The 27836-nt window shown below is 38.1% G+C and overlaps 1 long non-coding RNA gene across 1 annotated transcript in view; it reads right to left on the bottom strand.

Moving 5' to 3' along the window:
* Positions 1-1360: 1360 nt before the first annotated feature.
* LOC140228697 (uncharacterized) overlaps positions 1361-27836 on the bottom strand; it is a 78185-nt gene continuing 51709 nt past the window's right edge. Inside the window, exon 3 of the long non-coding RNA XR_011901251.1 lies at positions 1361-1504. This is a non-coding gene — a long non-coding RNA (uncharacterized lncRNA). The remainder of the gene's footprint in view (positions 1505-27836) is intronic.

The following is a 27836-nucleotide window of genomic DNA, read 5'->3' as shown; positions in this document are numbered from 1 at the left end:
TCACTTTTGATATTGGTCCCGAAAAGAAACTCATTTCAAATTAAAACAGACACACGTGACACACAGAAGCATATCTACAGAGACGATGGGGGAAAATTGTACATGTCTGAATGTGAATTTGCTAATGGTTTATTGAAAAATATGTAAAATAGTAGGGCAGAGGCTAAATTATAATGCATTAAATTGTAAGACATAATTATAAGAAACAACATACATATTAATATGCAAAGTTTCATCAATAACAAGTAACAATGACATAAACATGATATACAGCGTCTTATCAAAATGCAAACAGAAGAGCAATTATTCGAAATCTATTACTTTACAAGGATGATCATATTTATTGATGTACACGTAAATATAGACACACAAACACATGCACATCACACACACATACAGAAATACCCATACACTCAGATCATGCCCCATTCAAACACTTGTTAACACTCACACAAACACAGGTTATAATTTCCTGATTATTAAAATAGGAGATCATGAGTGTAGATAAAATGGGTCAATTCAATAACATTATGATGAGATTCACTAAAAAAAAAATCAACAATAGCCACAAATGTTGTCAAACAATCTTAAACAGTGACATGTGGGCAACAATGCAAGGAAAACATATGTGTAAAGATAGTCATGTTTGAATAAAAGCAAAGCAGAAAAGAAAAAAAAATGTGGAGTGACTGGCACATTAATGTACTATCTGTCTTTGATCTCCAACTTTGGTGTTGATAGGATAATATTCCTTGTTTGTTTTGGACAATGCAACTTCATGTCACATTTCCTGTAAGAAATGTTTTCACTGACAGTGCCAAAAATGTACCAAGGACAAAAAAGACAGAACCAGTCACCACAAAGAAAAAACAGATATTGTACACTGATTTATTTGTGTACAAACTACAGTGGAAATAATTGGTTGATCACATTTGTTTCATATGTGATATGTAATTTCTTGACTCGGATTTAGGTACAGATTGTCGTGCACATATTCTGGACTTTCTACGATGTGCCATGTCTGACGTTGTTAGATTCAGTGAAATATTGCAGTAACTTTGTTAACAATGTTGATTGCTGAAACATTTAGCATTGATATCAAAGAAACTAAAGCTAGATTTTTTTTTCAACATTTTACTCTTTTTTTTTTAAATTCAGGCATTTTATGTCTGTTGGACACTGCATTAGAGTAAGCAGCCATTTGAAACATTTAGACCATCTTCACTTGTACAGTCATGCTTTATCAGCTTCCAGTAATAACTTCAACTCCAATAGTCACAAATCAAGCAATCCATACGTCTCCATCCTAACACTTAGTTCCAAGTACGTCGGGATGGGGGGAAGGAAACAAGCTTCCGAGACACCCACTTCTTATTCATTCCCTAATGCGTGCTCTTAATTTGAAACAAGTCGCGGAAATTAAACAGTTAATGCAAATGGAATAATCATCGGGCACACAGTGCATCTCGGCATACCGACACGGGATCTGTGAAGGCAGACCCGTCTGCTAGACAGGTTGAGAAGGAGAAGGACAGGGAGAGAGAAGGAGAGAGGGGGAGAGAGAGGAAGAGAGAGAGAATCATTTAAAGATCTTTAATGCAAGAACCACGTGAAGGCCTAGTTTCATAATGAGGAGGAAGGTTCACACAAGATGACATTAAAACCACATCAAAAGGTTGGGTGAGGCAAATAAGACTTAATCCTTTTAAAAAGTGTCTCAGCATCCACTGAGCAGACTGCAGAGACACACAGACAGAGAAAAAAAGAACTTCTAGGGTTTATAAAGATCAGAGGAATATCAATTATATTTGCAGCCTAATAAGTAATATGGGTGGCATCAAGACAGCCATGTTCGAAAAAACTCAGAAATGACGATATCGATACATCATGCAACCCAATATCAGACAAGACAAGAAAGGATTCCATCAATTCTAATTGTGTTTATCTAATTTGCATTCCATCCTTTTTCTGACTTGATTATAGTAAGAGAGATTAATGTTAAGTACTCTACATGAATCTATGTGTTTCTACATATACACCCACATATATATTTTTATAGACATACATACAATATCATGTGCACACAGTATATGTTGATGTATATACACATAGAGGAAAAAAGACAAAGAGAAATAGACATAGACAGACATTGTGCTGTATATTGCAGGCATATACAAATATAACAAACAAACATACACACACATACGGAATTCTATGGTGGTCACCTGCACAATGCAGGAAAATTGTGAAACTTCTTCTCTTTTATGCTTGTACTACACTTGGTCTTCACAGCTTCAAGGCAATACACACTTGCCAACTACTATGCACAAAAAAAGGCTGAACAGCCATGAACACACCAGTTGTTTTTACTTTCCTTTCGCATTACCTCATGTGAAAGCCATATTGCATTTCTACCCTCGCTTTATGTTTCCATTAACCTTTGTGAACGACACATTCAATGTGACTTACAGTGCACAAAAGCCATTACGAAACTATACTGTACGTATATGAATTCATGTGCTACAGGAAATGCACTAGGTCTTAAGTTATATTGGCAACAACTTTCAACAAATTTGTCTATGGCTCATATACGGTTATGAAATGATTACCCTATATAACATTATGGACATTTGATGAATGTCTTCAGCACATCGTAAGACTGAGAGACTGAAAAATTAGTTTCTTCATCAAATACTGGGAAAAATCTTTTTTTCCTAATCTCTCTGTATTCAAAGTCAAGGAGGAGTAGTACTCTGTGAGAACAGCATATTCATGAAACAGTGGGCTAATCTGATGAGGTGCCTACACCTCCTTGGCCTGAATTCACAAAGGTGGTACAATTGAAACCATGGTTTAAACCATGGACAAAGACCGTAGTTTTTTATGGGGCGCCAAGTGTCGCATGGCCTATTTTGTTACAAAATAAGACATTTCGTCGACGAAATGACCATTTTGAAACGTTCATTTCATTACAAAATATCATTTCATTAACTGAATGGTCATTTTGTCGACGAAATAACTGATTTCGTAATGAAATAGGCCATACGACACTTGGCACCTCATAAAAAACTACGGTCTTTGTCCATGGTTTAAACCATGGTTTCAATTGTACCACCTTCGTGAATTCGGGCCCTTATGTTTGATGATATTCAGTACCAAAGTATATATGATGTCACAGTCATTCATTGCCATGGAAACTAGTTTTACACAACCTCACCTGGTCTGAATATCTGTGAACACAATTGTAACTAACCATACTCGCACCTGGTTCCAACCCAAGCTAGAACAAAAGACTGTGACATCATCACTTTGGTACTCTAATATCTCTTGGACCAACTCTACAGAAGAGCTTTAGTCTCTATTCCCTACTCATAGGTAGACTATTTGATTATGTAAAAAACACAAAAATCCATGACTTATCCGCTGCCACCCTGTTACTCTACCAAGCAGGGCAACTAGATGGGCGGTGAGTTGGCTCAGTCAGTAGCGTGTCTGCCTAACGATCACATGGCGCGGGTTCAAACCCGAGTCTGGACTGAGCAATGTTGTGTTTAAGCATACCGTCCCCTCTAGCAAGAGGCAAAACACTCTGTCCCTCCTCAGATGACATAAAATGGAGGTCCCGTGTATGAGAGAGTAACAACCATGCACGTAAAAGATCCCACTTCATTCATTCATCGCAAAGAGCAGGGTGTTTAACTCGGTGAAGTGGTCCCACCTCACATCCAACTGGACCCCATGGAAGACCAGCTTAACGTAGCTGAATACGGGCTATCCAGCCATCCTCTCAGATGGAAAAGAACAAACAAACAACATGAAACTTGTCAGAAGTTAGTTTCTCATTGCCAGCCATGATGCCACTTGTTCAGTATGATATCAAGAAGAAAAGGAAGGGTTGATCAGCAACGGTTGAATCAACCTTGCTATACTTGCATATTGACCCCTGATTGAAGTTTCAAAATTATACATATTGAATATGGTTATAGCTGAAGGGTATGAGGATGAACCTGGGGACATGACCCTATTCTGCACAGAGATTGATCGAATGGGCCTCAAAAAGGCCCATCACGTACATATACATTCCAGTCCCACCAAGCCAGACAAAAACTTTCCTTGCCTAGTTTATTTGAAGGGGCACCATCTAGTAAGAGTCTTCTCACTCGTCTCTCATGCCACAGTCATGTGTGAAGAAACATCGGCAATGCACAATGTAAGCAGGCCAGTTCAAGACCAACGCTGCTATACCAATCATCATCAGCTTTGAACGAGGAGAGCAGAAGTCTTTATCAGCCATATAGGATAGTGGAGCATCAGACATAGGGATGGGTCAATGGGGGCCAACACCTCCCCTGGATGTATGGAACCACAAGTAGGCATGCCTCACATGAGCCAAAGAGACTCATTAACCTTGCGGTTCCCACCCTTTCAAGGCTGGTCCCACGCATCATCTCAGGAGAGATGTTTTCCTTTGGAGTTTGGATCGGTGTCAGTGGGGATTGAGGAATTCTGTTCGGATGGGGGGGGGGGGGGGAAGAAGTTACTTCTTAGCATCACCCTGGCAAGCATTTGTCTTGGGTATCTCCTACTTTTTCCACACTTCTTTAAAAAAATATGAGTCCCCTTCTCCAAAGAAGAAAGTACACATCATACAAGCCTTCCCATCTTTATGAGTTCTTATGTCATAAGAACAGGCGAGCATCACATTCCAGAGGGGACCATTTCCTCTCTGATAACATATAGGAACATTTTCTTCCCTGAGTTAAAACATGTGACAATGCTATTTGCTTCAATATTAAGGACACCACAATAAACTGAAATGCAGCAACTACCCATCAAACAGATTTCTGTCCTGTTTGGTTACAATGACCCTATTTCTGTTGATATCTCCACCTCCCCTCTCTCCTCCATTTCATAATGCTTGAAATGTAACAACCTCCAGATTTTCAGGATAGAAATCTCTTTTTGCTGTTTCTCTATGATTTGAAACTTTTCAGGCAGTAAGTAAATGACAAGAGATTCAATATAAAAGCTCTTGCAAAATAAAAACTTAAAATCTCACTGTCCTTTTGCCCATTGGCAGTAGCTACTTTCTCAGCTACTTCCCAGCTGTATTTTTTTTTATATTAAGGCACGGGGGGGGGGGGGGAACCCTTTCTCATGCTATTATGATAACTACATTTAAGACACTCCTTTCATGACATTACAAAACCCATAAACTGGTCAATTTTCCATGATGTAGAACCTTACTTCTGCCAAAAACCTATACTTATCCTCCACGAACTAACGAGAGCTACCGTCTTTAAATTGCCCTGTAAATGATGCATCAAGCATTCTGGTATGGTCGATGGTTCAGACTCCGATATTTGACATACATAGATCATGGGCGCTTAGATTGAGCAAACAGAGAGTGGCCGAGACATTGTCGCAGGAATGTACTTTGGTCTTGGAGGGGTTGGCAATAGTTCAAGCAGAGGTCTGCGCTCATCTTAGCATCTGTGTCTGCGTGTGTCTGCGCGCGCTTACAAACACGGCTCTGGTCGGTCCACTGACCATGCTAAGCAGGCCGGCAGGGCCTGCTCAGTGGCCAGTTGTTTGCCCGGCTGACTCTATGATGTTCATCCTGCTGACTCTATGATGTTCATCCTGCTGACTCTATGATGTTCATCTGCTCCTTTTTTACACTCATCTCACAGACACTCGGGAAAGGTTGCAAGGGATATTTGAACCGGCAGGAAATGTTATGAGGTTATAATAAAGTAAACATGTACGCAAGGTTTATTAATAGTCATCGGGTTCTCCTGCTGGCAAAAGCCTCTGCTTGGGCCACTTACGGGTCATAGCACGTAAACAGTTGACCAACCATCCACAATTTGCTATGTATATTTCTATGTACCTAAGTAAATGATATATTGTAATAAAAATGACAATCACAAAAAAAAAATGATATAAACTTTATACCATGATATAAACTGTATTCCCAACAGAGCTGCAACATTGCTAATTTAGATTTTTTTTTGGGGGGGGGGGAACAATACATAAGCACATCAAAATGGATAACAGACTTGTTGCTGAAGTTAACTTGAGTGGTGGGTTACTTAGACCAGGGTAAAATTGTTTTACTCTATTTTGGACTTGTATCATAGTACCAGGACCTCCTCCCTTCCCCCCCCCCCCCAAAAAAAAAAAAAACAAAAAACAAAAAACAAGAAGAAAATTCAAGTCTGCTAGAATTCAGGTCCCTGTAAAAACTTTTTTTAAAGGATTATGAAACAGACTTGCAAGAAGAATGGAAACACTCTGAAGTCCCAAGAACACACAACAGTATGAGGAGGACATCAAATTTTGGGAACTCGATGAGGCTGACAGGGTATCAGAGGACGACTGAAAGTGGTTTGTGCCGAATGTATTCAGAGCTGTTCAGACATTAAGGGGCTGGTTGCATACTCTTTGTAGATATATGAAAAACCCAAAGGATGCCTATGAGTAAAACACAAGAGTAGTAGAGGGCTTATTGCAGTAGGTTCTCAATTTGGGCTTCACGTGAGGGCTACTCTGTAATTATCATCTAATGAAGATTTGAAGTTTGAACAGTCTGAGTAGTCCTTGCTTACACAAATCAATTTGACAGGTAGGAGTTTCAGGGTACGAGTAAATAAAAATAATGCATAGATATTCATATATGAATGTTTGGGTTTATATAATATATTAAAGTAACATATATATAAATAAACATATATATATATACATATTTAGATACGTAAGTATATATGTTCATATAAACATACATAACAGAGCTAAGGATAATCATTGTGGCAATGTATTTAAATCATGACACTACTCTTTTCTGTATGAATTAAGATCTCATAAAACATCTATAGAGTACGCTGCAGCTTTCATGAATAAATAACACTGTCTGATGCGGTAAGAATTCCTGTGAAAACATTGCAGGTAGAGGAAGTGAGAAAGGCATAAATTACACTGGTTCCCAGGCAGGAATAAACACAGATGCCAAGTAAGTGTTTAAGAGACACTTGTGGTGCAGCAGAAACGAAGAGGAAAATTGATATACAGGAAAAAGGTTATCCACAATGATGAAATAAGGGTGTCAGAAATACGCAACATGTTCAGCTTCCAATAAAATGAAATCATGTATGAGAATCTCAACTCAGGCAATAATGATTTCATGGGGGGGGGGGGATGAATCGAAGGCAGCAGTATATTATTTATCACACTCTTTTTGACATTGGACAAGACAGGCCCCCTTGACTGAAGACTAGTGATCAATCCAAACCGTGCAGTCTGGATGAACCACAGCAAACGGGGCATCCATCTTGCCTCTGGTCACACCACACCATCCTGTCAATTGAGCACACCGCCCCACTGGCTGGGCAAGGCAAGCGGCCTGCCCCTGCCTCAATTCTGAAGGCTTCAGATAATTACGAGCTGAAAAAAATTGAAATGAGCCGTAAAAGCCATGCATCATACAGGGCAGGCCACATAATTTATCCCGCGCCCCACCCCGGGTGCCCTCAAGTCCCTCTGATTGACAAGTTCTAGTTTCCATCTTCCAAGCTTGTTAGACCTCATGCATGGCTGGACCTGGGTGAGGAAAGAATAGTCTTCTGCAACAGACCACAAAATCAAAATATTATTTGGGAAAGAATTATATGACATTGGAAATCAATAAAAACAGTTCAGCTTTTTTTTTTCATCAGGATTTTGTCACATCTTTTCAGTAAAGATGACAAACAAAAAATCTGTAAAATACATGAATGTACACAACCTACCTCTATGCAATGCTTGCAGACATTCGGACGACAGAGAGATAACTTGTGTGTTACATGCATCTCAATGGAAATATATGACTTCCAAACGTGATAGTCTTTTATATTTCTTGATAGAGATGCAAAAAATAGTAATAATAATGAATGGATTATCAGAAAGCCTCCTCCAGAATCACAGAATCTTTGAAGCATTGTTCCCCATTAAAAGGAACCACTTCCTTCATAATACAGCTGAAGCCACATTACACACTTGCATGAAAGTATCCAGTATAAAACTTTCTGAATTGAGACTAGCAGAGACACATTTGATTTCATATGTAGGTCTAAAAAAGATAGGAACAATTTCTAAATCCAGTTCAAAGAAAATGACTTGAGACTTAAACTTTTTTTTCGAACGCAAATTCTACCATCTCCATTTCATTTTACAAATATGAATATAAATTCTTGAATTAGTCATGGAAGTCCTCTCTGCTCATGAATGGATGGATAGGGTACAATTATCATTTTTGAAAGGTACGAAATAAAAAATAATACTGCTAATAACATATTGACAAATAAAACTTTTAAATCTTCAAGTAAAGAAAAACACACATTTATTCGCAATATGAATGACTATTGTACATGATGCCAATGATAATACTAAGAAATAGTGATTATGATAGTGGTATAGAATTATCTACGTTTGTATTTTGTAAGCAACCTATGTTGGGAAGAGATCATTTAAATCTATGAAGAATTATTGATAAGTGCATGGTTAAATTATATTGCATTCAACTGCAAACAAACAAATATGATATACAGACTATTTCTTTCATAAACAAAAAAAAATGATTACCAATAATCATACCAAAAATTGTTTCCCTGGGTAGAAATTTCTAATAAGTCAGGAGGAAAGATATTGGCAATATTGCCTTATGATGACAGATGCGCTCTAATATCATGCTGCAGCCACAGAAACTGTAATACTACACTAATTGTTAATGCTAAACCAAGAGAAGCAAAGCATAGTCTCCCACAATTAATCTCCTTGATTACACAAACACTGCCGAGGCACGATGGTACCACACCTCATGATAAGAATATCATAAAAGCACGCGCTCTCTGTTACCCTAGAATTTCTGTAAATATCCAAACTGTACTCTCTTTCAAGTGTGCTAAAAGGTCCTATTACACATTGTTTACAATATCCACAATAAGTTAATGCTGCAGGAGTATGAATATTCATAATCATGGATGCAGGGAAGTGGTCTAAATGATGCAAAGGAGTGACACATACATGTATTTCACTACAGAGCTCTTTTCCAACATGGCACAGAGAACTGATAAAAATGGCTGTCTGTTGTACAGCTGTGATTGTGAGGGGGGACTTTTCTGGTGCCCTTTCTGTGATTCTCTGGTCTGAAAAATAAAGCCATTTTAATCAAAGTAGTGAACAACAAAAGCAAGCAAAGTGTTACTCAAGTTAAATCAGCAAAGCATCAAGACAGGTACAAAAGAATAATATTGTGTACCAGAATACTACCTTAGACTGACAAGCCACTGGGATCACTGTGTAATCACCATTTGATTTAATGAAGCCATCTAAAATATTACACCATCAGATTTTCAATTTAATACAGAAAAAGGGACAAAGAGCTCTTAGAACTGATCAAGTTATTCAAGTTATGTCATCTCTTCATACAATTGCCTGAAAATCACTGATCATGGAAACTTACAGCAACCAAAACAACAAATCTTGTTCAATCTTATCTGGCTGCAAAAGTGATGGGCTGACCTGTGCGAGTTGAAAAATAATAATAATAAAAAGAATATGTCCGTCATCACAAGGATCTCGTAAAATTCAGTAAAGGGTGATTTACCAGATGGTGTGATTATCAAGTTTCATGTGTTACTTTGTACAAGTTTTCATAGGTTTTGCTTTTCTCCATTTTTGTTGACCAATCCTCCTTTAGTAGCTATGCTCAGCTACACTTTTAGAATTGGAGCAAAGTGAGTAAAACACTACTAACAAAGTTGCCCACAAAGCAAAACTGTCTATATCAACTTTTTTTATTCTGTGGTCTCAGATGCAAAAATTACATGAAATCCTCAGAAAGATTTCATCAAAACCAGACTGAACCTAGAAATGTCGCTACAGCGACTGGTTATACCCCCGCCAAACAACATTTCATATGCTTTGGTCAAAACAACATTTCATAAGCTTTGGTCAAAAAACTGAGGAAGTAGTTAAATCCGCAAGATCTTTCCTTGATCTTCTGCCATTAATATGCCATTACCATGGCAACATACTTTCGGGTACTGTCGAAAAATGCGTCTTGCACATCTACAACCAAAGGCACACATCTGTACCAAGTTTCATGGAAATTGGGCAAAAACTGAGGAAGTAGTTTGCAACACAAAATTTTCCATCATTTTGGCTCATAATATGTGAGCTGTTACCATGGCAACATACTTTTTGTCACTGTCAAGAAATGTGTCATGCTGACCTATATCCTAAGACAAACATTCAATATGAATTCCATGAGAATTGGAAGAACACTGATGAAGCAGTTTTGCCATGAAGCATTTTGCCCTATATTTTACCAATAACATGCCGTTACCATGGCAACGCACGTTTTGCCACTGCGGAAATATGTGTCTTGCACATTAACATATTCAGATGAACATCTGTACCTAATTTCATAAAAATTGATCAAAAACTGTGGGAGGAGTTCGCGACGCAAGATTTGTACCCATTTTTGCCCATAATATGCCGTTACCATGGCAACATACTTTTGGGTACTGTCAAAAAATACGTCTTGCACATCTACAACCCCAGGCACACATCTGTGCCAAGTTTTATGGGAATCGGTTGAAAACTGAGGAAGTAGTTCGCGACGCAAGATTTGCAACGGACCGACCGCCCGACCGACCGACCGCCGCCCGACCGTCCGCTGATTCCTATATACCCCCTTCAAACTTCGTTTGGCAGGGGTATAAAAAGAAAGTAGTTAAACCTTTAAAGTTTCACACATATTTGATGAATCACTTCATATTAGTAGTAACTAGACTGTATGCAAATTAGATGAAGTGATAATGTTAAGGCCTCACTAGTCTGTCGTTAACCAACACAATATCTTCACTTGTCTTCTGTATTTTTTTTTTATGTGAAAGCATACAACAAGGAAACACACAAACTGGTGTCCTTCACATGAATTCTTTATCATGTTGCTGTTAGACATGTTGTAGTTGCTCAATTATCAATCCAAACAACAACAACAACAAATCAAATTTTCATACACAGAACAGTGGGAAGTTGAGAGCAGATAGCCATACTCCAGTCACTTTGTATACATGCATAGTCATTGAGACCCACATCACAAGTGACCATGTGGAACTCTGAAATATCTCAGTTTTTAAAATATTTAGTCAGATTTTCATCAGTTTAAACATGGTATAGAATGGCACCTATATGCTTAAAGATAATATAAAGTTTTGGTACCTCAAAAGTTTCCCTGAATTTCCTTGTCTTAGTTTGTGTTTCAGGTTAAAGTACCTTTCATATAACTTACACTGTGAGACTTACTCGCCCCAAAGTGCTCTCATGTCTTAGTAATCATGCAATTAACTGCGACCAGCAGCCCCATACGCATAGCGTAATGGGGCTTCGCATTGTAGCATTCAGGATCATGACAGATTTAGTATCACGGGTAAATATCAACTTAAATTCAAAAATTTCTTCAATTTGAGGACTTACCAATTAAGTTGAAGTATTGAAAACAGGCTTCAGACAACGTTTGGTTCTGCCAGTAGTCCCTTTCTGTTCGAATTCATGACTGAATGTGACTCGGTCGAGAGGACCTTGGGAGAGCTACATACACTGAATACTACGGCCGGCGTATGCGCACACATGATCACATGCGCACAAATTTCAAATCCATGAACAGATAAGATGTCTGTGTGCGCATGCGCTGGCCGTCAATTCAGTGTAGCTCTCCCAAGGTCCTGTCGACCGAGTCACATTCAGTCATCAATTCGAACAGAAAGGGACTATTGGCAAAACCAAACGTTGCCCGAAGCCTGTTTTCAATACTTCAACTTAACTGGTAAGTCTTCAAATTGAAGATATTTTTGGATTTTAAGTTGATAATAACCCACGATACTACATCTGTCATGATCCTGAATGCTACAATGCCAAGCCCCATTACGCTATGCGTATGGGGCTGCTGGTCACAGTTAGCTATGTGTATGGGGCTGCACGCTGCTAGTCGCAGTTATCATGCAATAATGGTTACGAAACCATTATTGCATGATTACTAAGACATGAGAGCACTTTGGGGCGAGTAAGTCTCACAGTGTTAGTTGTATGAAAGGTACTTTAACCTGAAACACAAACTAAGACAAGGAAATTCAGGGTACCAAATCTTTATATTATCTTTAATAAAGATTTCCACCTGCATAGTTCATGTTCACATTAAATTGGCTGCTGGGAAATATAGCTTTAGTTGTTTGATGTCGATAAAAAAATAATCCTTTGAGAAATTGCCTTGGCTTCATCTCCTTTGGAAAACAAATCGAATGTTATCTTTCAACATATAAATGAGACAATTTGGAAAGTACAACTGTGCAATATTTTTCATTCTAATTCTCCAAAACCAAACATGAGCAGCAGCATTTACACAGGATAGTTGTACACAAGAAATACTACTTTTTGCCTTCAAGGTTAGGATGATGCGATACAAAACTGAACATGACAAATGTAATAAATGCTGGTACCGAATTGTACAGAGAAGCTATTCGCATTGTCGTCAATAATGCCAAGTGCACAACAGCTGGGCAATTTTACCAACAACATGGCGATAATGGATAAATGATGCTACCAAGTCCATACACACCCTAGAGCTTTGATGCTGGTATAAAATATGGAGATTCTATACACCCTTGTATGTTGGATGCAGCCATTCATTACTGAAGGTCATTTCATTGACAATCACTCAATGGTATTCAGTGTTTCAACTTTCAGTTGCATCAGCGCTGAATACATCTCAATTGAATATAATTCCCCATGTCAACTGGAAGTTGGTATTCATGCTTCTTAGGTGTGGCAAAGTAAGCCTCTCTGCCCCCCCCCCCCAATCACTTTCCGCTTTGTTTTGATTAATAGGAGGCAGTGATTAATGACGAGTGTACACTCGACTTGGACTTTCTCTCTACTGGTTGTCCCTTTGTAATCACCATGGTTTCTCAAAAGTCTGACGTCAGAGTCCTTTATTCACTCCCTCAAAGACTCTCTCTCTCTCATCTCAAAGCTTCATTGCCAGGTATAACTGTCACCTGCTCTGTGAGAGCATGAGAGAATGTGCCTTCAAACTTTTTAAAGGTGCCAGCAACCAAAAAATGCAGTGCCATTGCACATTCACCTGCTTAACTCTGCTGGGATTTGTCTCCATGTGACATACAGTGTATTGCATAGAGACACAAATTTTATTAATCAAGATGCACTAAGACAGGGGGTCATTAACCAAAGACAGGCACGGTCTTCACCTTGATGATCACAAAGTTTGCTCTCATCGCATATCATGGTCCCTACAAGTGTTTGGTCATCTGCTTCACATGTTGCCACAATGCTAAACCCAACAGGAAGTCCTTCATGAAGCATCTAAAGAATGTTCCAGACTACACATGTTACCAAAGAATGTTCCAGACTATACACGATACCAAAGACTGTTCCAGACTATACACGATACCAAAGAATGTTCCAGACTATAAATGATACCAAATGAACAATTGCAAACCAAACCCTTATACAATCTCGGAAGATTTTTTTTTCATCATGACTCTCACACCTGTGCATGCTGCTTTTGCCATCTCATAAAATCTTTTGTCATTCTGGTTGCCATTTTTGAGAGGGGAAAGATCAGTTTAGGTGGGACATGAGCTCTTATAATTATGTGGTACCTCACCCTGATTTCTTGTTTGCCTTAAAAAAATAATAATGCTAATTATCAACTAAATACTAACAATGCTTGATGAGAAAAATGCATGCACCAAAAATTTTGAATGCATCAAGGACGCAGGCTCCAGACGACAAAAAGTTCAAAGTACTCTTTGATTGTTTGCAAAAGTGGAAGTTTCGAGATGGGACAAAACATCCTTGTTTCATACCATCTCGTTTCATTTCCTCATGTTGTTCTACCAATATTCATGAGTCTTGGCTTTCCAAACAATGCTGTAAATCACATCAAGATTCATATCGGCAGCAATCGAACACTGCTCGGCTACATATGCCTGTCCCTGTGTTTCATCTTTGAGACATTACGAGCAATAAATTAAATCATTCAATACGACGAAAATATAATTCACCACAAACAGTATGTATGATATACATATGGCTCTGCTGGCTGATTTTCATGAAAACACTTAACTTTCATGTCTTGAAAATGGGCACTGTGCAAGCTCAACAACATTTTACCCAACAGAGAATGCTTACTCATAGATAACAAAACTTAAAGATCTTAAGTAAATGTTGATGATGTGGAAATCTTATGGCTACTTAGGTCGGTTAATCATTTAAAGTTGTTGCTTCATGGAGGGTGTAAAAAGGGCCACATACTGACCCACTGGAGTGACAGCAGTTGCAGAGTAATCAATACTCAAATGTTCGGGATTTAAACTGTCTTATTTCAGTGTTATGGTGAATTTAGATAGAATGCACACAACCACCACCTTCAACTGTTAGTGAAATAAATGAAATGTTGGTGTCATCTTCGAAAGTCCTCTTCTAGCCTATAACTTAAAAATATTTTTTTTTCTTCTTTCAAACCACAAAAACATCTGTAATATACAAAGCATTCAATCAAAATCAGATTTCACTATTTAGAACATAGACAGTACTAAAAAGCCAGACTGGACCTCTCATTTGCACAAAAATATAGTACTGTACGAGCTGAAATTTTCGCGGTGGTTTTATTTTCGCGAATTTCGCGAATCGCCTTTGAACCGCGAAAATAACAACACGCGAAAATAACAACGTGCGAACAGATAAGCACAGTTTGACCTTGCAACCGCGAAATTAACAACACGTGAAAATGTTCTCCTAGTAGCAATTCGCGAAAATATCTGTACGCGAAAATTTCAGCTCGTACAGTATTATGCAGTTATGTACTTTTATCACTGTTTCTTATTACCAAACATTAACTTTTTATAACAGATGACCAATTTCAACAATAATTACAGCAACAATGAGAGTTTTTGAAAATTGCCACAGATGATTGTTAATAATTTCAATAACAATTTAGGAGCCTGTACTAATTCTGAATGAAAGACATGTCTGAGCAGATTTTCAAATATTTCATAGAAAATAAGGAAAGTCTGATATTTGGCAACTATTTTCTTTCTAGCAGAAAAGCTAATTCAGTCATTGGGCATCTGGCCTAGAGACAAAATTGATCCTGACCCTCCCTGGCACAATTCATACATGCTTTTTTTCTCTTTATTCGCCGCAGCACCAACAGATGACACCAAACTCGATTCTAACAGTTCCAGATCTACAGAAGAAGAATTCTGAAAAATTGCAAGTCAGTGGTCGAGTGGTGGGGGGATTTCCAATCAGAATTAAACAATTGTATCCTTTTATCTCTTGTCCCATTCTGACCAGCTCTGATGACTTAAAGTGGGCTTAGTCAAAATCTACTAGTGAATTCTCAGGTATAGGAAATGATCAATGTGCATTGCTTAACATGCAACAAACACACAACAGTGGGTGATCACACCTGTTCACCCATTAAATCCAATGCCTCGGTGAAAGCTCAAAAGGAGTGTCCCTCACTTCTCATCTAAATGCTTCATACCTATCAACCACATTGGCAAGATTTCATATCTTACATTGTTTTAGACAAGTTATTAATACTCTGCTCCTGTTTGATGAAACACTGTACACACATTCTAGAAATACACTGGTATCTCCAATGACAATACTGTATACACGTAAGGTTTAAAATCAACCAACCACACATTCTTAATAGCCTAACCCATGTGAAACTCATTTTAGTTTACACATGGCATCATTTCAGTTTACGCATGGCATCAGGTGTGTACTAACTTGTGGATCAGCTCATATAACGTAAGGGGGAAAATATCATATTTATTTAGATGCATATCATGGACAATTGGTGATTTAAAAAAAAAAACAGGCTTTATGTTCGTTTGGCTCTATAAACACAAGCAGTTACATAAATCCACTTGGTTTAAAACCTATTATATTGTGTGATTATACTACATTTTGACATATTATCTTTTTAAGCAGGATTTGTTTTGGACATTTATATTTCTGTTGAAAATGAAAATGAATAAATGAAATGAGATAAATGAAAAAATCCAATCAAAATGTAATGTTTGACAGAAAACAAATACACCCTTGATCGTCAAGTAACATGTCAACACCTTCAAGATTAAAAAAAATAAATGAAAAAGGACAAACTACGCTCATCTCCCCACACCCCCACATACATACATACACACACACACACACACACACACACACACACACATGCTCACAAGTAACTTGAGCTACCTTTGACCAAGATAAGTCTCACTGTGAAAGATTTATTGGCTTTAAAGTTTGATGAGTTTGCAAACATGGGGCCATGCAATCAAAGCTTTACTATATCTCATTCCTTTTGAAATGATAATTGCACATCACATTTCAATGCTGTTGTACCATTAGAAGTTGCTACATCAAGGTTTTAAGGAAAAAAAAAATTCTTTTAAACTAACTAATATAATTTTAGTATTCACTCAATGTTATATGTATTGTAATTTGTTTATCTGTTGTCAATATGCATGATATGTGTTTATGAATGTGCAACAAAACCAATTTTCCATGCCATGTTTTTATACATAATTTGGACAAATAAAGAAATGAAATGAAATGAAATGAAATGAAATGAAATGAAATGAAATAATATTGTAGTTTCTGAATGTCGACTCTTTGAAGTCTTGTAGATATGTCCATTTTATCATAAAGTGTACTGCAATAAATCCACAAGCACTTTGTCCTGAAGTAAACCATAAAACAGATAATGATATCCAAAAGGTTTATGAAGTTCAATTTTAGACTGTGCAGGTCTAACCTGACATTGTCGCTTTCAGAGAAATGTTAAAGCAAGCGTCTAATAAGCCAATGAGACACTCGTCCTTAGCTTACGGGATTTAAATGTTACGACCAGTCACCCATATGTTTGATTGAAAATCATCTGCACCAAACATTTCTTCTGAAATCATTTTTGGCAACAAAGGAAACTCATAAAGAATGAAAGTGCTTGTTTCTTTGTTTTTTCACGAGGAAGCCTATGTCAAGAAAATTCACGTTAAACAGAAAGGATGAAAAAGTCAGAGTGCACGGAACGGAGAAGAAGATTCTGCTTTTTCTCTTTTGTGGGTTTTGTTCTGAGAGTACAAAAGACATTAACAGCTAGACAAAAAGGAAAGATGATGCATACGTGATTCAGACAAGCATTAAATAGGGGAAGAAACTGGGGCTTCCACTACAGAGAGAGTCACATGTCTAGAGGTGAATGGCATTTCACCATAGCTTTCCTCGCCATCTCTGGTACTATACTTTTTTTGAGACTTTAGAACAATGAAAATGTTGGTATTGATAATTCACTGATCGAGAAAGAAGAGCCGGCCGATGTAAAAAAACCAGCGAGTGAAACCGCTGCTGTCACTCGATTCCGCATCTTCCTCCATGGAGAGACGGGGGAAACTTGCAAGAAATTATGTCGCTTGTCAGCGCGAATCAGCTGGAAGACTATTGAGGATTGCTGGAGAGCCTGCAGACAATTACAGGGGTTTCCTACTTCGGAGTAGGTCTGTAATTCACCACATCTTGGCAAACTCGCTCAAACATGAACATTTTCCTGTTTTCCTCACCGTTGTTTTCCCAGCAACTCTTGTTCGACATATCGTAAACGCTTCCGCGGCTATTTGTGTCTTGGTTTCTGTCAGGTCCCATACATCTTCACCCAATTCTCCAGTCAATGTCCCACACTTCACAAATGCAAACATCTGGGGGGCACCTCATCATCAACCTTCCATTCATTTCTTCTTAGACCATGTCATAACTCTGGCAGCCCAACACTCCCCCCCCCCCCCCTTTTCAATTTTTTTTTTCTTTTTGAATTTAATAGACCAATGACGCATCAAGATAATGTGATTAAATGCACTATCCTTCCCTATTTCAATATGAACTTTAACACAAAATGCAAAGTGTCTTCCAGTTTGTTGCTTGACATGATATTATGAACAATGCATATGTCAGTGACCTTTTACCCCTTCCCACCATTCATAGCATCCTTGTCCTACACGTTCAATAGGTGCGTTCCACAGACAGGAGTGAGGTGTGCACTGTGATTGGATTCTCACTTTTCAGATCACAGTTCACACGAAGCAAAAATCCTAGTGAATGATCGCAATCAAAACATCCATATTTCTGACAGCCGTTCATACGACGACGACCAAAAATCTCACCAACCCACTCAAGTGGAACACCTGTCACCTCAGATTGACCCCTAGCTGCGAGAGCTACCTAGCATGTAGCACAATTATGGTATTGCATGCACTCATGCATTTCTGCACACTTAACACATGCAAGCCCACACACATCATCACTGTACAATTTTGATGTATACTTTCACTTCACACCTGGAAATGAGTTAAATTGGCTCCCTACAGTGAAAAATGGACCGTATTATGCCCCCCCCCCCCCCCCCAGCCTCCAGTGAAAACAGCTGATGCATTTTGGGAATAACAACACTGATGTTCAAATTACTATTCTGACAGGACACAGTGCAGAGAAGTCATCGCAATTATTTGGGAAAAATTGCACAAATAGTAAGATTTCGATCGTGATCTGAATCACAATTTTTTGGCTTGCAAGCATTAACACAACAAGTTAGTGATATTTGGATGGCGATCCAAATATCAATCTCTAATTGCCATGTACACCCCTCCCCCCCCCCCCCCCTCCATATCTACTAGTGATCATCACAAAGGAATTCTTGTCTTGACTTTCAGGGTATTCTGATACAAAAAAGTTTATCAAATGGTATAGCTACACTATGAATTTATACGTCTGAACACTGACTAACGAAACGACGTATAACAAAACGACGTGTTGGCGAAACGAGGGTCAGAGCATCGTTTTGAACTAGAACTCGACAACGAATCAGCATTCCATCATGTCCATAAGATGCGTCTGAACGTATGGCAACCATAGAACAGTATAACTGGGCGGGGCTTAATGTGAGCGAGGACGAAAGTTGACCCTATTCCCCTCACTAGTGGCAACGTCATGACCACAACAACATACACAGTGGGAAACTGCGCATCTATATGTTTCCCGAACTGTCGAGATTAGCGTCTGAATGGACTGTCAGCTATACGATGATTCTTAATACGTCGTTCTTATCAAGTTTTGGTATAAACGTTTTGCGTCTGAACAAGGGGATAAAGCAGAAGGCATTTCTTCAGTGCCAGGGGGAATTCACTGCAGATAGCATACTATCCATCTACTTTGCACTACAGGTGTACTGCAGGGTTTCAGGGTCCCCTTAGCAGCCCATCACTCTCCATGCCAAGTTTTGCAGACACAATTTTTTTTTTTTTTTTTTGGGGGGGGGGTGGGGGGGGGAGAGACGAGGCTGGAGCAGAGTGAACTTTTTACCTTGTGTAATAAGCAAAATGTCTCTCTGAATGGCAGATGTATGAGGTGTGATTATTCCCTGATCTGTAAATGTTTTGTTTTTTGTTTTGTTTTTTGTTTTGTTTTTTCCAAACTTAGGCAGCCAACTTGCAGGAAAAAAAAAAGAAAGGTTCTTACTATACATGTATAAACCCATATTCAAGGAAACTGTTCTTGCAGAAACCTTGTGTTACAAGACTGTATGAACTGCTTATGCCACACACGGTATTTCGAAAGTGGTGGAATTCACAATCAAGAACTACATCTTTGGAACAAGGAAAGAAATATTTTCCCTCTTCGATATTAAAAAAAAAAAGAAGAAAAAATCAATTTCCCCACCTCAGAAAAGCATGTAAATGCTTCTTGCACGCATGTTACAGGAGGCAATATTTTCACTAGTGTTAATTTTGTGAACATTGGTCGACTCTGCAAAATGTGCAAAGATAAAACACCAGGAAATAAACCAACATATACAGTAATTCCTCTGACACTCTCAATTACCACAATTACATTAATCATTATTTTACTGATAACTGAGCGGGGGGGGGGGGGGGGGGTAATGCCTTTTGCTCAAGAACTGAAAACTGTTCTATGGCAAAGTATGTCATTTGAACTACAAGAGGAAGAAAAAGGGGTCACTTTGCAAGATAAGCAAACAATGTTTAAAATCTGTCTTCAAAAGTCAGATCACATTTTCATAATTCCTTTTGGCTGCCACTTGAAAGGGAGAGGAGAGAGAACATACCTGCAACAAAAATATTTCAACTAACAAAACTTTCTACAGCAAGGCAAGTAGTTTTATAAATGATGAAGAAAAAAAGAGGTCACTGTTCGCATCATGTTTTAAAAAAGCTGTCTTCATTTCATCTCACTTCATTTTATTTTCTAGCACCCACTTAGGAATAAAGACAGATATTATATTTGCAACACTAGCAATTACAATAACAAACCAGTCTTCAGCAAAACAAGTTATTTCAACTATGTCACTATGACAAAGAAAACACTGTCCAAGATAAGTATTTAATGTTTGAAAAGGATTGTCCTCATCCCCCCCCCCCCTCAATTCATTTCATATCTTTCTTTGAACATCCATGAGTAGGAGATAAACCATTGCAACTGCGACAAGAGAATTTGTTCTGATAAAACTAGTCCCTGTAATAAAAACAATTCCGACCAACCTCAAGATACTGACCCCAACTTCTTTGTAGTTCCATAGATACATGGTACTTAGACCCATATTCTAAGTGGTTTTATATGTGAGAGCTGCATAGACATCAGGGAACAAATAAGGCCAGTGGCACGCAGGCAGAATCCATGACTAACAGTTCAACTCAAATCATGACCACTTTTTGTCACATGAAAACATGCAACAAATCATGGGGTGGGTTCTGTCTTCATTGTTTTGTGCAAAGCTATATAACACAAGGTAACACAAAGCAATCTACGCTATGAACAACCTGAATATTAAAGGCACTATTTACCACCTGCAGATGAAATAAAATCCAAGCTTTAGTACTTCAAAATAGTTCTAAAATGTGAGTTGGGGATAAAAACAACCAATGTAGAAATGTTAATCAGTATAATTTATGTTAAGTATTCTTAAATATACAAAATGTGCACAATAGTTATTACAAAACTGTTTCTACAATAAACCATCTACAGTTATGGTTTGAGAAAAAATAGACATATTTCTTTATATTTTAGGCTTTATTGTGAAATCCTTTTGGTAGGAAAAACATCAATTTGATTTTCAAAAACTTTGAAAAAAATGCACATTTGTTGTTCCTCACAACAATCTCATAACACGGATTTGAATACAACACGACTGAACAATGCAAAGCAGCTCTGATTTTCTTTGGCCTCTGAAAACTTGGTATGAAAGTGACTTCACTCAGCTCAAACCACATAAGCACAAAGGCAGTACGTGCCAGTTTGTTATCATTTAAACTTAGCAACAACTTTGAAGCAAATTTGATTACTTTTTTTAGCACAGAATTCCAAAACGTGACATATACACGTACTTCACGTAACTTAAGCTTAAAATTGACTCATGCGTTCTTTGTTTTGAATTAGAAGGATTACAAGCACAGATGTTCCTAGTTGACGGGATGCTTCAAGTAACCACTGTCAGAAAGTATGATGACATATTATCAGGGGGTTTCTGTTTTGTTTTGTTTTGTTTTGTTTTGTTTTTGTTTGTTTTGTTTGTTTTTTTTTTGGGGGGGGGGGGGGGAGGAATAAGGTTAGGGGACAAGGGAGGAAAGGATGTAAGGTCACTTCTTATCCAGTATCTTCGGTGGACACATCACTTACCAAGAACTCCCTGAATGGTCCAATCACGGTTTAACGTAAGAATGACATCATGTTGGCAATTAATGTGCAATGAACTCACCAGCATGACACAGCCGGCCACAGACTAACATCTGTGTCACGCTCATCATATTAAATGCAGCATTTTTTCAATTGTCTAAGGGATACGCTTTTCTCTTTTTCGTGCACTATTTGTCATTCTCCCGACAATATCTTCCAGACATTGCATCTCCCCCCCCCCCCTTTCCCCCTCCATCCTCAAAAATAGACCTAGAGATTAATCCACGTCCGTAAAATTAAGGGCTGATTGGAAATGACACGATCCATCAGAATCCATCAGTGTCATGACAGCAGCCCGTGGCTTGTTAACGGGATGTGACAGGATCCTGACAGCTCCACAACTATTACCACAACACTTAGGAGCATGACTAAGAAGTGATATTTGAGGGGGGCCATCTCGAACCTCTCTCGCTATCTAGGGAACAAGCAACACACGGTTTTTCCCCCCTTTTCAATCAATCCTTCCTCTTGTTGTTTTCTATGTTCTTCATTACTTTCTCTATCTCATTCTTTAATCTAAGTTTGGGAACTTGCGCTCATTACACAGCCGATCAGAAACTTTTCAGGCACAGTGTTCTTTTGTTTGTTGTTTGGTTGCTATTTATCATACATTCATGTTTTCAAACCTGTCCAGAGGCCAACAAAAGGAAGCCAGTGCAGGATACAAGCTGACACGACTGTGCAGGCCTCCCTTCTTTTTTTGTTTAATGACCACTTGACAGAAAAACACCGATGATACTATTCTAATTCTATATCATCCCTCTTCTGGCCAATGCCTCTCCAGTGTTGACAGCTGCTGTACTAGAAAAGGGACTTATCTCGAGCACGGCTGGTTTTGTGCAGGAAAAGAGAACATCAGCATCTGATGTCATCTTAGTTTGATTTAGGGGATAATTCTATTAGGAGTCAGCACTATATTGAGTTCCCTTCCATTCACTTCCCTCTAGATCTCATACAAAAAAAAAATTCTGTAAACAACTACTGTACAGAATGTAAATACAAGTAAGGAGAAAAAGCACGACAATCATGCACAGTGTGGTATAACTTCAGTTTGAACACTTTTGCATCAGAGATTTATTTTCAACTATTTAGTTGTTCTTGGTTCATTTTAAGCTTGACAAGCTCATCAAAAGGAAGAAAAAAATATTTTCAAATCCCCCATGTAGCCTTTTATTTTTTTTCAAACAATTATTTAATCAAAAGACAAACAAGAGAGCTGTAGAAGCGTCAGATACATGATATGGAATTGCTACCATTGAATTAGACAGTGATATGTGAAAGCTGAGAATAAAAAATTAACCAAAATTTGGCTTTCCAACAATCAGTATCAATATTAGACAAGAACAAGGTCATAGACTCTTACATTGAGCTCAAACCTCAAAAAAAAAAAAAAGAGAAATACACAGATCTAAAATAGTGAGTAACTAGATAAAAGTTGTAATGCCTTGTTCATGAAACTACTGAAGAACATATTGAGAAATGGAATTCAATGGCAGAAATCAGTGAAACTTACTTAAATTGGGGCAAGTTGTGAAATCATTTTACATGGAGTGCAAGGAAGACCTGAAAACAAACATCTTGTCATACAAAATTGCCTAACAGTATTATCTCTAGTAGAGATGTTTTAATTTTTTCTTCTGGGCCAAGATCAAATATTCTATTTTCTTAAAATTGCTACAAGGAGCAAAATGTCATCTCCATCATAGGATGTGCTGTCTTTACAAATGCTTGTATACATGTGAAATATCTCTTTGTACAGCAGTAATTACTACTCCACCCAAATACAGTATACTATACTTTGCCCTTCCCACTTCCCTGTTAAAACTATGGGCAGAGGTGACTCAAATAGTACTGTTCACTGTGGGCCACGCCCCAAAGAGAATAGTATTTTTGGAAACACCAAGGTCCATGGAGTGTCAAAACAGGCCAACATTCCGAAATAGTTAAAATACCTACAATCCCATGGAACTCTTTCAACCAGTCACTAGAGGATTCATTTTTTATCCAAAATATATAATGGTCATTATACATTGTCCTTTTTTTTTTTTTTTTTTTTTTGTCGGGGGGGGGGGGGGGTCCAATGAATTCAATAGGAAAACCAAATGTTACTAAAGATATGCCCCCCTTTTGTTCCGAGAATAACAGCTGGATTTTTTTTATTTATTTATTTTTTTTTTTTTTTTGGTGGGGGGAGGGGATGCAAATAAATTCATGGAAATCTACAGTATTGCTTCCCATCAATCACAAAGAAGTTTCCAGTTTTATTATTCTGAAGAAGGTCTGAATTACCTACCTGTACAATATACCAGCTTATGAAATGAATTACTTTTCAGGGTTGCAAAACGCATATGAACTTTAAAGAGACACTATACTACATGTAAAAGTAGAGTAGAGGCACTGCATCAGCAACATTTTAGTTACTAGACCAAGAAGACTGATATATGACTAATTTATCAAAGAAGTTCATTAACATAATAGTGTGAGAGATGATTTTTAATACCAAGTTTGAATAGTAATATCACTGATATTGGCCATTTTCAATTGGTTTCAAACAAATTTGTGGCTTATGTTTCATGTAATAGAAATCTCTCCTAGAGGGTACATTCTGCTTTAATTAGATCTCTCCAGTAAACAGTGGAGGCATTCTTCACAGCGCACAATGTCCAATCCAATCATTCAAGCTTGTATTGGCGTTTGGCAACCAACCCTTTTCCCTCACGACCTTCATTAGGTGTTCGGTCTATGCGCCGTGATGAGAAAATGGAAGCCCTGCATGTCACAAACGACTCGCAAAACTGGGCCCATACGACCTTACAGCAGAGCGGCGGAGTAATTAGGTCAGTCTCATCACGGCATCACTCCTTCATGGCAATTAAGGACTAATAATATGATTAGATGTTGAATTGACTTATACACATGGTGCACAAACTGCTATAGACATGAAACAACAACATCTGCATTGCACTATTCTACAAACTTTTGGGGTTTTTTTTAAAGATGCACTAGACAGAAGCTGTCAGACTGGACAAAATGCATTGCGTACATACGGACAAATAAAGTAAAGTAATTGTAATTCTTGAAATCAGTATACAAGTGAAGATTCTAAATTCATGTCATGGTTCATTAATTAAGTTTTGCTTTAGAAACTAAATCATTTATTTGAAACACAAACATGAAAGTTAGGGCACTTTAAATAAGTGCAAATTTGTCAGAATTCTTCCATGGCACAGAGACAAAAAAACAACAAAACAACAACACACACACACACACACACACACACACACACAAAACCCACAAATATGATTGCAAAAGGGGACATCTAAAATCGCCTACTAGGTAGGCGATTTTCTCAATAACTGCTCCTTGGTTTACCAACAGTAGGACATAAGGTCCAAACAGCCATTTCACAGCCTATTACATGATCACAATATTACAATTACTGACTTTAGCAAACTGACAACTTAAAAAAATAAGCACGTTTTCACCTCTACTCGAGTCAACTCAGCTGAAGACTAAATCTTTGACTTACAATTAGTAAGCCTTTTCTATGTAGCAGGACCCGAGTGTTCATCTCAATTATCTCATTATGTATGTTTTTGTATCTTTTTCAAAATATTTTTTCTAGAATGCCACAATTTGTTTAGACAAAGCCTCCTATCCCACATTTGACTATGGAGGGAGGGGAGGGTGAAACAGGAGTAAGATACCATCAAGAACTTGGCAACAACAAAAAAATGCAGATGGTATGAATGTCGGCACACTCTCTGCACTGCTGAGGATAATTGGCCGCGGCCGTTTCGGCTTGGATCGGCGGAAGGAAGGCTGTCCACAGCGATGTTCCTCTTGTTAAGCGACTGAGAAGGTTGAGAAGGTTGGTAATTGAAGAGCATGGCGGTTTGTGTCTATGTTAGCGGGCAGGGTGTGAGGATCGATGTACTTCTCCACACGGCAGATCCCATCCTAAACCTCATTAATGCCCAGTTCTGCTGTCCCCTTATTTAATCATCCCCCTACAGTATTCTATATGTATATTGTGTATAAGACAGTATATTCCACCATAAAGTCATAGCTTGCAAATTTATCAACATTTCATATTTCATTTGTCTCTCTACAGATACATAATAAATGCTTTGCAACAAGAAGAATTTGGCGGATTCCCCCCTAAACTTGACTGTAATCCAAATTCATCAAGCCAGTTTCAAGGTCTTGTAAAACTACGTGAGAGTCCCAACAAGATGACTACTGCCATACAATAGGGATTAGCGGGAATCAAAAGATCATATTTCAGTAATAGATAGCTTCAGGAAAGGAGATTGGCACCAAATGGCCACAAACAGCATATTAGTGAATGTCAACATTGGCACAGAAGGCAAACCATGGATTAGCTGGAGTAAAGACTACAAAGGGGAACATCTACAGACATTATAATTGTCACTGCAAATGTTTAAGTAGCTAAGCTGAATCTTTATTCAATCATACAGATGTCTTGATAATTAAAAAAGAAAAAGATTTAGGGGCCTCAGAAGATACCATAAGCCTACAGGTGTTTCAGTTACTCCTATAGGAAAACGTAATTCATAGTCAAATTAATTTTTCATCATTGTCTCCATACAAGCACTATTTAATAGTACTAGTCACAGAAGTGATATAATGTGATATGACACAGAAAGTCAGAAATGGGTAAAAAATATGAAAGCTTGAAAAATCTCCCTATATTGCTTAATAAAAAATTTAAGAAAAACCTTGAAGAAGAACGTTGAGAAAGTGAGTTAACTTACATGACTAGGCCCAACATATAAAATAATTTGAATTAAAGCAATCTAAGAATGTAAGAAAAAATGAAAATCATAACATCTCATAAAATTTTGGAGAAATCTATTTCAGCAAATTTCAGTGAATTTGGGATCATTTACGATGTTGCAATTGTGCACTAAACTTCTAAATTCCATCCTGATCCTGCTTCATTAAATAAAATAAAACTAAATCTGAAGTGGGTGAAAAAGTGACTGTCATACAAAAATTCCAAAATTATGAAAGGATGAAAAAAAAAAGCCACACAGAGCACCACAGAGCACCACAGAGAGCAAATGGATGGGGGCACAATTCTTCAGCAGTATCAGCCTGATCACACCTTATTTGCCGGATGAGCTCAGAAATCAAATCAGCATTTTTGTGATGAGCGTTCCATCCTGATGCTTCTGACGTCTGTCCCATGAAGATTTCAAAGCTTTACCAAAGAAAGGTGCTGTCATCACATCAACAAGCTGGACTGCGATCTTTCCAGAATATGACCACAAGTCTTAACAATCCTTTCTTCTTAAAATATAAAAAGAAAGAAAAGAAGAGGAGATACACAGAGGGATAACTAATAACCTAGATACAAAGGTCATGCAGTATCCAATGACACAAGCTCGGCTTCGAATGGAGGTTAGCATTGGGTGATTTGGGCACTAGATTTCCTGTAGCATCCTATGCCTTTGGACTCAATTCAGAAAGTCTGCATTAGATACGCACCATTTTATTTATTTACATGTTTTATTTGCATTTCTGGCCAGTCACTGCTTAAAGCATTTTTTTGTTGTTGCTTTTTTTTTTCTTCTTCTTCTTCTTTTTTTTTGGGGCCCCCCTTCCTCCCCTCCTTCTCCCTCTTTTCTCCGATCCCAGTTGAAAAGTGCAACAGACTGCCAGAATCTGTTAGGTTCACATTAAACAAGATCATGACAACTTCTCACGGGGTCATTGGGGTGACTGAATTTGACAAGAACATCCTAGAATTTCAGGACAACACTTCTGATGCTCATGGGCCACCCCATGACATTCCACTCTCGCATCGCCTCCAGCAACTTCTGTCAATGTAAGTGTAACATATTTCGCCATGAAGGACCCATCTCCCCTGCCCCCCCCCCCCCCCCCCCCTTCGTCTAAGTCACTGACTTTCACCTCTTCCACTGTGCATTGAG

Source organism: Diadema setosum, chromosome 5 (genome assembly GCF_964275005.1).
Source record: "Diadema setosum chromosome 5, eeDiaSeto1, whole genome shotgun sequence".
In the NCBI taxonomy this organism is placed as follows: domain Eukaryota; kingdom Metazoa; phylum Echinodermata; class Echinoidea; order Diadematoida; family Diadematidae; genus Diadema; species Diadema setosum.
The sequence above is the reverse complement of the archived record's forward strand: the minus strand, read 5'-3'. Positions and strand labels throughout refer to the sequence as shown.